At 36.3% G+C, this 14,507-nt stretch overlaps 1 protein-coding gene across 1 annotated transcript in view; it reads left to right on the forward strand.

The window, feature by feature from the left end:
- Positions 1–14,507, forward strand: part of DCC (DCC netrin 1 receptor) — a 766,342-nt gene that overhangs the window by 426,773 nt on the left and 325,062 nt on the right. The gene's annotated exons all lie outside the window — the stretch shown is intronic.

A 14,507-nucleotide genomic window follows, 5' to 3' on the forward strand; every position in this document is an offset into this window, starting at 1 on the left:
GCTCACGGGCCCAGCCGCTCCGCAGCATGTGGGATCTTCCCGGACCGGGGCACGAACCCGTGTCCCCTGCATCGGCAGGCAGACTCTCAACCACTGTGCCACCAGGGAAGCCCCAACCCCATTTTTAAGGTAAAAAAAATTAAACTCAAGAACATTAAGTAGATTGACCCTGGCTGTATAGCCTGAGCAAGGGTACTGGATTTGAACCCAGGGTCTCCTATTCTGGAGGCCACACTCTTTACTGTTAGTCTCTCTCACCAAAGTTTTATTAGATGGGATGTAGCCCAGATCGGTAACTTCTGTGAAACCTATGTGTTAGGAGAATAGAGTTCTAAATTTCTTCTCTAACTATGGTCCCTCCACAAAGAGTCAGTTTACCCAAGGCAGTTACTTATCTTTTAAAGCCTAGAGATAGATAAACAATACATTTCTTCCCCTATCTTTTAAGGTAGGATCTTTTTGCTGTTATGTAGAAAAACCTAGTCGCTTGACTGCTGGAGGAAAGATTGCTGCTTCCTTCTCCTCTAATACACAGCAGCAGGGCTCTTTTATAAAAGCAATCCATACATGTCATTTATTGACTCTATTAAAACTACAGACATCAAATATTGATTCTTCCCATACCGACCATAAATACAAGCCAAATTTGAGAAAGGTTGCTGAGATTTAGTTACATCATCACCATGGGGAACACTCTGGGTTGCACTTAAGCTGAAAACACCTGATTCTCTGGTGCGTATCTATAATATTTATAGAGAACTGACTTTTTTGTGTGCAGAAGTACGATCCTGAAGTATATACGAGTCTCAAATAAGTGTGAAACAAGCAAGAGGCCTACACCTGTGCCCTTCCTAGGGATTTCTGCTTGGGACTCTTCTATAAGAATTAAACGTACATGTATGGTCTGTATAATAACAAAATAACTGTGTGGAGTATTTATGAGAAGGTTGAAAGGTTTAACTTATGTTTACAGACATAATCCTGGCCAGGACTCATGCTACACGCTATGCAGGTATGGACTGCAATGCTTACTGTTTCCTTTTCACATACAGCTTCTCCTTGTGTTCTTCTTACAATCTTGAGAATTAAGAGGAGCAAATACTTATTCCTCCAATTGTCTGATGAGGGAACCAAAATTTGGAAATCTTTAAGGGACTTGATTTCAGGTAACAATAATATTAATTACTGTATTATTTTGAAGACTTGCTTTTCTATAATAGCATCATTTACAGTACAGTTTCTACAATAGCCCTGTTATATAGAAATTATGAACCCATAAGAAAATAATATGCAGAGTGTTAAGGTAGTCTGGTCTAAAGATAAAGTATTTTTAAATAGTGAACAGGGGTTTTTGATCCAGGGTTCAAAATTAAGGTGTTTCATTCCCATTTGGGGTATTTTCTTTTTTTTTTTTTACCATGTATCACAGTGATAGTTTTCACCTTTCCACTATCTCTGGAATTTCTCAGAAGTTCTTGACAATTTCTTAGAAAACTCATTTGAATTTTTTTTTTTTCTTTTGTGAACATTTGTTCCCAAACTGAAGTTCTAGAGGCAAACATCTTGCAAAAAATGGATGAGTTTTTTAACTTTCTTCAAGCATCTTGAGACACACATTTTCTTAGAAATCAGTAGAACACTATTTGATTTGTTGATAATGCTAATAAAATAGATAAGCAATTTAATCATTGATAATTTCATGTTTGTGGGTTGTTTCCTGATTAACTGTGCCATCATTAATTAGTTCACTTTGGAATTATTCTCATTATTTTTACTTAAAGACTTCCTCATCTAAAGCCTTCCCCAAACTATTCTCTAGTGTTTTTCTTTCTGTTGACCAACTTGTAAATTCTATTCCAGAAAGGCAATTATCAAGGCCATTACTCATTAAACTCATTCACACCCGTTGACCCTGACTCACTAGATTCCTCCTTCACATCTGAATTTCCTGTCCTTCCTTTTTCCATCAGTGCAATTTTCAACTGCTGTTCAAGAAACACTCTTGACCAAACTTCCCATAACTGTCCTCAATTACTATATACTTCATCAGTAGGTCTATTTCTAGCGTTCTTATATACTTCATCATCTGTCCAGTCCAGAGAGGTGTTTTTTTGTTTGTTTTTGTTTTCTTTGTCAAAATAAGTTCCTTAAAAGTTTCTACATGATAAAATATTTCACAGTACTAGAGAAAGCATTGTATTATAAACACATAAAGAGTGTGATTAGACTTTAAAATGAGCTGTTACTTTTATCTAGAAACTTCAATCACAATGGAAAGTAAGGAGACCCAAGCTATTCTGGGAAAAAATTTTTTTAAGTCATTATGATTAGGTTTACATGACAATAAGCCTTCAGTAATATGGAAATTTAAGCACATTTGGCTGAAACTTTAAGTTTTTCACTTCAGTATTATATTTTTGGCAATTTTGCTGTATCATTAAAAACAGTTGCCTTTGACATTACTTAAAAATCTCCAGTTTAGGGCTTCCCTGGTGGCGCAGTGGTTGAGAGTCTGCCTGCGGATGCAGGGGACATGGGTTCGTGCCCCGGTCCGGGAAGATCCCACGTCCCGCGGAGCGACTGGGCCCGTGACCATGTCCACTGAGCCTGTGCGTCCGGAGCCTGTGCTCCGCAACGGGAGAGGAAATCTCCAGTTTAAATGGTTTGAAATCTCATTTGGTCAGGAATCTACATTACCCACTACATTTTACTTTTCTAGGCATTGTTTGTGTTCTAAAGTGAAATTCAGCATAAGCTATGTACTTCACCAAGGTTATTATTGCTTGGTGGTGTTAGTGAAAAATCTGTTACTCCACTGAAAAGACCTTACATTGAGGCTATCCCTGTAATCACTTTTATTATAAAACTACTTCCGGTTCTAGGACGAATCACAAGAAGACTACTTTTAAGATTTTTTTTCTTCAGAGAGAATCATTAAAGTTTTTCCTCTTATGCTGTCAAAAAATATCCATTATTTAGTATATCAGCATTTATACATGTTTATATATATAAGTAATATGTAAGTTATAAATCACACATATTTTATATGTGTATATATATATATAGATACATCAATATATGTATGTCTACAGACACACAGATGCAGACACATATACGCACACATAATGACACAGTTGAGTATATTGTGAGTTAGCAGATAGCACCTATTCAAACCAAAAATATTCAATAAAATGTTCAGGTAATAACTGCTTCCTCCAACCAAATCTTGTCAGACTCCTGTGGTTTTGTAATAGAAACCTACCCCACAGTTTGTGCTTCTTCCTTGCCAAACTACTGTCATATCTCCTAACTGTGCATAGTTCAGTCAAGAAGGGTTTTATTATGTTAATAATTGCATTGCCTGCAGGCTTTTTGATGTTGCATTCCCCCTGCAGAATAGAAACAGATTTCATAGAAATATCATTAAAGCTGTTAACTACAGGAGAAAAAAAATCAAAGAGGCAATCAAAGCATGCACTTTATTATCAATAAATGCAAATAGTTTCAGAAATGGTTTGCATTTGAAACACATTCAGTGAGGATATCATTGGAAATGGAAGCTGCTGCTTAAATAAGAGAGCTTTGTGGCCTAAATCCATTTGGATCACCACAGATAATTATTTAGATCCCTTGCTATCCATTTTTAAAAATGGACTTAAGAGTCATTTTTGTATTAGCACATGAATAAGAAGGTAGACTCACCCTCAGAATTCTGGCCTGAATTGAAGACATGTGAATTATAGGTCATTATTTGAATGACAACACATGTGATTTTTTTTTTTAATGCAGTTACTTTAGTTCTTAAAAAAAAAGTATTTGGTGGCTGTTAAATTAATGATTTAGGAACACTGTACTAAGCAATCATTTTGAAAAGACTTTAAATATTCAAACGTTCAACTAGGTATTCTCTGACACTAACATTTGTCTTCATTTCGGACTACGAGCTGCGAAACATCAGTATAATGGTGAAAAGATATCAGCCTCATTCAGTATTGTGATGACAGAGACATGTCTTGATCCTTCTAAAGTTTTTTCTATGAAGACCTTATATTCACATTCTTATTTGGAAGACGTTATTTAAACTCCCATTTTTAGAAGCATATATTTGATAAATCATAATTTGGAATTTAGCGTGCTCAATACAAATATCAAATTACAGTACAGAGAAGTCAGGAAGGTAGACAAATAGATATTAGAATAGACACAGAGCAAGAGAAAGGAAAGGAAAATAAAATAGGGTATTAATTTGTATATGCTGTTTGATTTTTTGATCATCAGAAGCCCTAACATTTGGAAAATCTAAAATATTTGATGAATTAAACCAGATGAATTCAAATGCATTTGATTTACCCATGATTTGCAAAATGACATAGAACCATCTATTTCACAAATGTTTCAGCTTATGAAACAGTATAGCATTTTATTAAAAGTTGAAGATATCTATTTTAAAGTGAAATTATTGCCATATTTCCCATTATAAAGTAATTAATAAGCACTACAAATGATTTGATGATAGAGTCACTGATTTTCAGAGTCAAAAGAAATCAGAGATATTATCTAATCCACTGGGAGCTACCACTTAGGAAATTGTAGACCTTAATGATGGAAACTTTGTACCCTACAATTCAAATAATGTACATATTACATTTTTGAAAGTATGCAGACAATTTCAGGGGGTCCGTGGACACCTTGGTCTTTGATGCCAATGACTGGTCTCTATCATGAGTAGGGACAAGAAATCATACCTTCTGACTCTTTTCTTAATTAATCAAGTAGCTCATTAAACTGTAATATTCTTCCCCCCACCCCACTTACCTACTCATACATATATAGAACACAGACATACATCCTGTCATCAGTATGATTATATGTGATAAATCATGCCTTATTAAAGATTCAGCCAACTTTATATGCCATCTTTAGGTTAATATGCAATAAGAACTCATTATAAAGTACCCTGTTACACTATAAACTTACATATAGTCAGAAATTCCTGTTCCTAGTACAAATAGTGACATGTAATACAGCTCATTTACTCTAGCATAGGTATTTAATTTGTTCTTAGGTACAGGTGTTATAATGAATTTCTACTGTAATGCAATATTGAAATTTAAAAAGGTAGTTGGTTAGGTTGACATTGATTGATGAGTTACTTGCATAGATTATGCATCTATTCTGAAATCTTTCCATTCTTTGAAGAAAGAGGTAACTGGAATAGAGATGGAGAGAAATTAGATGCAGTTTGCCACAAAATTATTGTCCAACTGTGGGGATCAGTGGGGATTATTAAAGACATCTTGGAAATGATGAGTGGTTAAACCCATTAAGGCTCTTGACTGACATGCTAAAATGTAATGAAGTGGAAGGCTGAAGCTGTTAACTGTATTGATTTCACATCTGATTCCTATTGTTGAACATCTTTGAGTCTTCCGTTTTCCTCTTTTTCTTTCTCTCTAATATGCATATAATGAATCACTTATTGAAAAGTGTGTAAGTTATGTATAAATATAGTTTATAGACATAGGTCTGAATAAATACACAAGTACATATATATATTAATATATGTATATGTACTTGTGTGTGTATATACAGATATACACACACACAAGCACATATGCATATTTCCACAATCAACATAAAACACAATATATTATCCACAGGCCGATGTTAGAGCTATAATTCAAAAGGAAAATATTAGGGAATTCAGGAATTTGAATTTATAGTACTGTTGTGCAGAAGAGTAAACATGTAATAGCTTATGTTGTTACCTAACCAAACTTGCCTCTGTTCTCACCTGCACGGTAAAGCCAATCTGTTGACACTGGGTTATAGTGAAGGAAAGTACAGCATTTATTGCAGGGCACCAAGCAAGGAGAATGGGCAGCTCATGTTCAAAAGTCCCAAACTCCTCAGTGGCTTTCAGGGAAGAGGTTTTAAAGGCAAAGTGAGGGAGGGGGCCCCAGGGTGTCTGATCAGCTCATGCAGAATTCTCGAATTGGTTGGCTTCAAGGTGAAGTTTTGCATCATCAAACTTCTTCTTTTCAACCGGTCCAGGGTCTGCGTGCTTGCGGTCAGCAGTTTTCATGTGGTGGGGGTGTGCTTCCTGTAAAAACAACTTAGGAATGTGTGTCAGGCCTTCATCTGTATCTTTCAGGGAACTGGGAGTTGGGTGATTCTGCTCTGTGGCAGATTCATAGTCTAAATTGTTACCAGTTTCCTGGCCCAGCAGCTATTCTTTGTTTCTACGTCTTCACATTTCCTAATCATTAACTCTTTTTATTATTATTAATTAATTTATTTATTTTATTTTATTTATTTTTGGCTGCTAATCATTAACTCTTGAACCAGCCTTTTAAGACTCAAGGGAGGCTTGGGAGACTAAAGCAGAAGCCTTTTACTTCAAAGGACAAGGACACAGGGGCTTGTATATGGTTTCAATCCCCCTTTTCTTTGATAGTGCTCAGTCTTGAGGGGAACAGGTTTAGGAAAAGAAAGGGAGTAAAGTTTTGGATAGAGGAGTTAATCATAAACTTGGCAGAGGAACTCAGTTTTAGGGGAACTCAGTTTCAAAGTGAAACACAGAGTCTTGGCACTATCCAGGAATGCTGTGAAAAAGAATGTCCCACGTGCAGGTGGTATTTTGGTCTGGATGATTAACTCTTTCTCTCTATCTCTCTATCTCTCTATCTATATACAGGCAGACCTCATTTTATTGTGCTTTGCTTTATTGCACTTTGCAGACACTACATTTTTTACAAATTGAAGATCTGTGGCAACCCTGTCTTGAACAAGTGTCTTGGCACCAGTTTTCCAATGGCATTTGCTCACTTCCCTGTCTCTATGTCACATTTTGGTAATTCTTGCAATATTTCAGAATTTTTCATGATTATTCTGTTTGTCATGGTGATCTGTGATCAGTAATCTTTGATGTTGCTCTTGTAAGTCTTTTGGAGTTCCAAACTGCACCCATATAAAGAAGGTGAACTTAACTGATAAATGTTGGATGTGTTCTGACTGCTCCACTGACAGGCCACTCCCCTCTCCCTCTCTCCTCAGGCCTCCTTATTCCTTCAGGCACAGCAATAGTGAAATTAGGTCAATTAATAACCTTAGAATGACCTCTGAGTGTTCAAGTGAAAGGAAGAGTCAATCCATGTGGCAAACTGCATTGTTGTCTTATTTTAAGAAAATGCCACAGCTGCCCCAGGCTTCAGCACCACCACCCTGATCAGTCAGCCACCACCAACATCAAGGCAAGACCCTTCCCCTGCAAAAAGATTATGGCTCACTGAGGTTTCAGATGATAGTTAACATTTTTTAGCAATGAAGTATTTTTAAATTATGTACATGTTTTTTAGACATAAGGCACACTTAACAGAATACAATACAGTGTAAACATGACTTTTTATAGGCACTGGGAAACGAAAAATGTTGGTTTCCTTTATTGTGATAATTGCTTTATTGGGGTGGTCTGGAACCTAATATACAGTATCTCCAAGGTATGCCCATATGTCTGTACAGTTGTCCCTCAGTATCTTCATTGGCATTGATTTCAGGGCTCCCCCATTGATACCAAAATCTGAAGATGCTTAAGTATCCTACATAAAATGAGGTAGTATTTGTATTTGCATATAACCTACACATATCCTCCCGTATATTTAATCTTGATTAATTATTAATATCTCTAGACTACTTATAACACCTAATACAATCTAAATGCTATGGGAATAGTTGTAAGTAAAATGTAAATGTATGTAAATAGTTGACACAGTACAGCAAATTCAAGTTTTGGTTTTTGGAACATTCTGGAATTTTTTGTTTTTTTTGTATTTTTGAACTGAACTGAGGTTGGTTGAATCCAGACATGCAGAACCTGCAGGTATGTATATCTATACATATACTGTATATACCTATATCTATCTCTCTCTGTATATATCTGTGTGTGTGTGTGTATATATATATATATATATATATATGACTGTATATCTATATCTGTATTTATGTATATAAATATATATGTATATATGAAATGGAAATAAAAATAAATAAATGGGACCTAATAAAACTTAAAAGCTTTTGCACAGCAAAGGAAACCATAAACAAGATGAAAAGACAACCCTCAGAATGAGAGAAAATATTTGCAAATGAAGCAACTGACAAAGGATTAATCTCCAAAATATAAAAGCAACTCATGCAGCTCAATATCAAAAAAACAAATAACCCAATCCAAAAACGGGCAGAAGACCTAAATAGACATTTCTCCAAAGAAGATATACAGATTGCCAACAAACACATGAAAGGGTGCTCAACATCACTAATCATTAGAGAAATGCAAATCAAAAGTACAGTGCAATATCATCTCACACCTGTCAGGATGGCCATCATGAAAAAAATCTAGAAAAAATAAATGCTGCAGAGGGTGTGGAGAAAAGGGAACCCTCACACACTGTTGGTGGGAATGTAAATTGATACAGCCACTATGGAGAACAGTATGGAGGTTCCTTAAAAAACTAAAAATAGAATTACCATATGACCCAGCGATCCCACTACTGGGCATATACCCAGAGAAAACCATAATTCAAAAAGACACATGAATCCCAATGTTCATTGCAGCATTATTTACAATTGCCAGCTCATGGAAGAAACCTAAATGCCCATCGACAGATGAATGGATAAAGAAGATGTGGTATATATATACAATGGAATATTACTCAGCAATAAAAAGGAATGAAATTGGGTCATTTGTAGAGACGTGGATTGATCTACAGACCGTCATACAGAGTGAAGTAAGTCAGAAAGAGAGAAACAAATATCGTATATTAACACATATATATGGAACCTAGAAAAATGGTACAGATGAACAGGTTTGCAGCATAGAAATTAAGATACAGATGTAGAGAACAAGTGAATGGACACCAAGGGCGGAAAGTGGTGGGGGGTGGGGTGGTGTTTTGATGAATTGGGAGCTTGGGATTGACATGTATACACTGATGTGTATAAAATAGATAACTATTAAGAACCTGCTGTATAAAAAAATAAAAATAAAAAAATAAAAATGAATGCTCATATATCACTTAACTGACATTTCTCTGTAAAATTTATTAAATTATTCCATTTCTAAAGAGTCTTTGGTTTATGTGGAAGAATAATTCATTTTTACTTAGGTTTAGACAGTTTACAATTCTAATCAATACTTTATATATAATAAAAAAATAAAAAGGTAGTTGGTTAGGCTGGCATTGATTGATGAGTTGCTTACATTTGAATAGATTAGATTATATTGGATTGGATTAGATTAGATTAATTTCATGTAGTTCATGATAACATAGGATTATAGTATTTTTATCTTCATATATGAGGATATTAAAGAAACTCTACCGATTCAATCAGATCATGAAATAAATTATGTTTTAAAACATAAAGTAGGAAATTATCTTATTCTAAAATACAATCCTTTTTCAGAAAAAGACAATTGGAAACTTTACACTAACAAGTCAAATGTAATCTATGAAAACACATACTGTTGTCTGTGAATGCTTAAACTAAATGCTCTGAATGTTCCTTTTTACTTCCGGTATCTATTATCTCTGTTTGAAATTGTTCTGGATTCCCAAGTACACTTTTTTTCCCTGATGGTGTCCAGTGACCATTAGGAAGGGAGAATAATTCAGCTGGTGAACAGATGATTGGGATTGACACTACCAGTATGTCCTGAATCCAGATTATGGTACTTACTGCCTGATGTTGTCCCACATGTACATTTAAAGAAATGTACATAACTACGCCACATGTACATTTAAAGAAATTATACTATGGGCAAAGTGTACACAGACTCTCATGCCTACAAGGAACACGGACATATATAGCAACTTTAGTTCTCATCAGGTGTGTTAGGAAAATACAGTTTTCTGATCACTCATAGTGACAATGCTGAATCAACAAAACCAGATGAGTTAGACTATGTATTTTAGGCTTGTGATTTACCATAACATTTGGTAACTGCATATAAAGCCCTTCACTTGACACACATTTATTGATTACTTTCTCTATACCTAGCCTTGTGCATATCTCTGGAGAAGACAGCTGTTCTTACTGTTTGGGAAACTCAGTGAAGGGTTTGGACCATTCTCCTAACAGCCAGGACACGAAGCAGCCGTGGCTGGAATCATCAGGGGAGGAGTATGGTCTAATGTTTGTTATTGTTGGGGTGTTGCCTTGAGCTGCAGCATCCCTGTAGTTTCTTCTCCACAATGCCTGATGGAAGTGATTGATCCCCACGCACTCAAAAAGTCATAGACAGGCTTTGCATCCTCCCGCCTCCCCCTGCCCGCCATGTGCCCCTACCATGCTAAGTGGCCCTTTCAGCTTGTCCTTCCAGATTCTCAGGTGGCTCACTCTGGGTGCATGGGTCATTTCTAGATTCTCTCCCAGCCACACCCGGAGCCTCAGGAAACTCTTGAGTGACATGGGCACTCTTCACACCCCTGCCTCCTTAGCAAAGTTGCCACTGACTCTGCATGTGGTGGTTCAGGTGAAGTGCAAACTCATTTTCTTCTTTGTTCCTCAAATATTGAAAACATTTTAAATTGTTTCACATCACCCCATTGTGCTCCAGTAGAACAGATAAGCAGAAACTCCCCAAGCATTGCCTCCCCTTCCTTTCTCCCAGACATGTCCTGGAAACCTTTCTTGAATGTGTTACATCTCACAGTGGGAGTGATGGCTTTGGAGTTTGGCCATTTTAAAATCTGAATCTTTTCTCTCAGAATAAGCCCTGTTCTTAGTAAGCAATGCCCCTTCACTTTAGCCATGGGAGAGCTAGAAAGGACACATTCAGTCACATTCAGTTAATACTTTACACATGAATGGACTGCACAAATATGCTCTATGTGAACTTTCAAAATCCTGGTTACCTCACATTCAACATATATCTTAAGCGGTTCACTCAATCTCGCTGCTGTTTCTGCTCCTTTCTCTATCTCCCTTCCATAGAAGAACAGTAGATTCTGAATCAGAAATGTCCCTTCTTGAAATGTTTGCATTGTCTTTGTGAGTATATAAGTAATCAAAGAAGTATGCAAGTCATCAGTGTTTTTACTAATGTTATTTAAAATATTGTACTTAGAAAATCTCATTGAGGAGTTATCAGCAGGCAAATTTTGAGTTTGCTTTTTTTCCCCATGGAAGAAAACGTCTGCTTCATTATAATACAATTCTAACTGCATCACTATAAACTTTGACACAGGCAAGACTTGCCACTGTTCAGCAATGTCTACTAAAGTCTCCTTTGTATGTGAAATAAGGGATTTTCCATAGAAAAATTACTGCTTCATGGAAGAGTACTGACGTGGGAATACTCTCATGAAATGTCTATCAAAATACAAGTGTTTGGGACTCAGAGTTCTCCCTTTGGAAGAAAGGACATGTAAAAGAAGAATGAGGAAGGCAAGAATGACCCCATCCATGGACTGGAATGGGAGGAATCTCTATAGAGTCATGAAAAATAGCATATGGATCTGTGTATTTGAGTATATGTATCCACCTAAACGTTCTTCTGTGTACCTGTGTATACACATTCATGTGTTTCTTGTTCACCTGAAGAACCTAGAGGCATTGATAAAAAGCATACTCCCAATGTAGTATCTCCACACAGGTTGTTTATTAGTTGTAAGCAATGGAGCAGAGGGCTGGGGTCTGGGGGGATGCAGGGGACCACTTAACTCTACAGTGGAGAAATCTGATAGTACCTTGACCTGCTATTCAAAATTACCATGAATGATGGTACAGAGATCTTATGCCTCTGGATGTGATGCCTTGAGAAGGACTGACATCGCTTGCATTTTGTTTCAGCCTGGAATGTATAACCTCAATTCAGTATGAAGAAACAAAGACAAACCCAAAATGAAGAACATTCTAGTAATTAAAATAGAACCCAGCAATCCCACTCCTGGACATATACCCAGAGAAAACCATAATTCAAAAAGATACATGCACCGCAGTGTTCATTGCAGCACTATTTACAATAGCCGGGACATGGAAGCAACCTAAATGTCCACCAGCAGAGGAATGGATTGAGAAGATGTGGTACATATATACAATGGAATATTACTCAGCAATAAAAAAGAAAATAATGCCATTTGCAGCTACATGGATGGACCTAGAGATTGTCATACTGAGTGAAATAAGTCAGACACAGAAAGACGAATATCACATGATATCACTTATATGTGGAATCTAAAAATAAAGGGTACAAGTGAATTTATTTACAAAACAGAAATAGAGTCACGGATGTAGAAAACAAACTTATAGTTACCAGGGTATTGGGGAGAAGGGAGGATAAATTGGGAGATTGGGACTGACATATACACACTACTATATATAAAATAGTTGACTAATAAGAACCCACTGTATAGCACAGGGAACTCTACTCAGTACTCTGTAATGGCCTATATGGGAAAAGAATCTTAAAAAATAAAGGAGTGGATATATGTATATGTATAACTGATTCACTTTGCTGTACACCTGAAACTAACACAACATTGTAAATCAACTATACTCCAATAAAAATTTTAAAAAATATATATATGTATGTATATATAAATGTCCTAAAAAATAAAGAAAGTCTTTTGAACTGTTTCAGTATAAAGCAGACTAAAGAGATATGGTAAAGAAATTCAAACTTAACCATAAACTGGATCCTCAATTAGAGATGAAAATGCTACATAAATGACACTATTGAGTCAGTTGACACAGATGACGATTAGTGATATTGTGTTACTATGAAATGCATTGAAGTTGACAACTATATTATTCGTGCACACGTTAATTCTTAGGAAATATGCATTAAAGAATTTAGGGGTAGAGAGCCCGATTGGTGCAACTAAATCTCAATAGATAGATAGATAGATAGATAGATAGATAGATAGATAGATAGATAATTGAGAGAGAGAATGATAAAGTTTATAGAACAAAGTGTTAATAATGGGTAAATCTTGATAAAGGGAACAAGGGTGTTCTATGTACTCTTCTCATTCTTAACGTTTTCTATAGGTATAAAATGTCTTCCAAATAAGTTTTTAAGAAATTATTAATAATCAGTTGTTAAGGTGAAAAGAATGCAATTGTCAATAATAACGATTCTCCAGATTTGGGGACTGGTGGGAAAATATGTGAAGGTGACATTGATACCGACCAGGGTTCTTGGCCTTCCCCAATCAAGCAAGGCTTTATTGGGGCCCATGCTGCAGCAGGGAGGAGCAAAAACAAGTAACAGGTTCCCTTGCTCGCTCCCTGAGGAAGGGCGAACTGGTTCCTTCTATGGTGTGAGGTAAGGGGTGTGTCCAAGGATTCGGCCAGAGGGGTGTCTTAGGTGGTCTCCCCACCCATTTGGTGGTGTTGAGTGCAGGGGGCATGCGCAGTACCCTACTTTTGCTCCCAACACCCTGTCTTTGCTCCCAGCTCTTCAGAAGTGGCAGTTGGGAATTTTTTTGGTCTTTTTGTATATCCTTGTCTATAATTTGCCCCAACTGCACATGCACAGTTATTTTTAGTCCCTTATAGTTTCTTTGTATTCTGTTGCTTGGGGAGAGGTTTGTCCAGGTGCACTGCAGCAATGGGTCCCGGCCCAGGTCCCAGCCTGTCTCAACATAAAATATGTTTCTGACGTGAGTATTTTTTTCCCCAAAAAATGTGTGAGCGGTAATGCCTTAAGGAGCTGGGTTCCGTGGAACAAATTCTGAAAATGATCCAGAGACACAGGTTCCATTCCGATCTAAGAAGTATATCATCAGATGTCATGTCATCTGAGTTTTCATATTTCGCTATGGAAGTTCAAACTCACAAGAGTTGAATTAGAGGCCAAAAATGTATATCTATCTGTCCAAAGCTAGGTGGTATCTAAGGCTGGGGGAAGTACACAGCATGTTTAAGTTAAAGTTGTTGTTATGCTTGCAATGATGAGACTATTTATTTATTTCAGATTATAGTAACTAATGTGATTATCGAATTTACCATTTACAAACCATATATTTAATTTCAGGTCCATAGGCACAAATAAAGAATTCTGCACATATTCAGAATTTGCAAATCTAAAATCAGAAGGATTTTCTTAACTCATTTCACACCCTAAACTGACTTGACCTTATGTTAGGCTATATATAGTCTTTAATAATCCTGTTTGGTGTGAATGTCATATATTTGCTGCAAATATATGGTTTAATAACAGGGTGCTACCACAGACCCCACTCGGGGTGTTACATAAAACACTGTGTATGCACCATGTTACGTTTCTAAAACCTGAAAATTTTTGGATATAGAAACACATCTGGACATAACTGTTTTGGTTAAGTGATTGCAGACCTGTGTTTATCTAATTTCTTTAATGAACAAGCTTCTTATCCTTGAAGTGAAGTAATAGTTATGAGAGAAGATAGAATACTAGAAAGTAAAATTGAAGATTAAATCCTGAAATTAATTTAAAGGACCCAGATTTGGGCAAGATTTTAAAA

This window comes from Delphinus delphis, chromosome 13, assembly GCF_949987515.2.
Source record: "Delphinus delphis chromosome 13, mDelDel1.2, whole genome shotgun sequence".
Classification (NCBI taxonomy): Eukaryota; Metazoa; Chordata; class Mammalia; order Artiodactyla; family Delphinidae; genus Delphinus; species Delphinus delphis.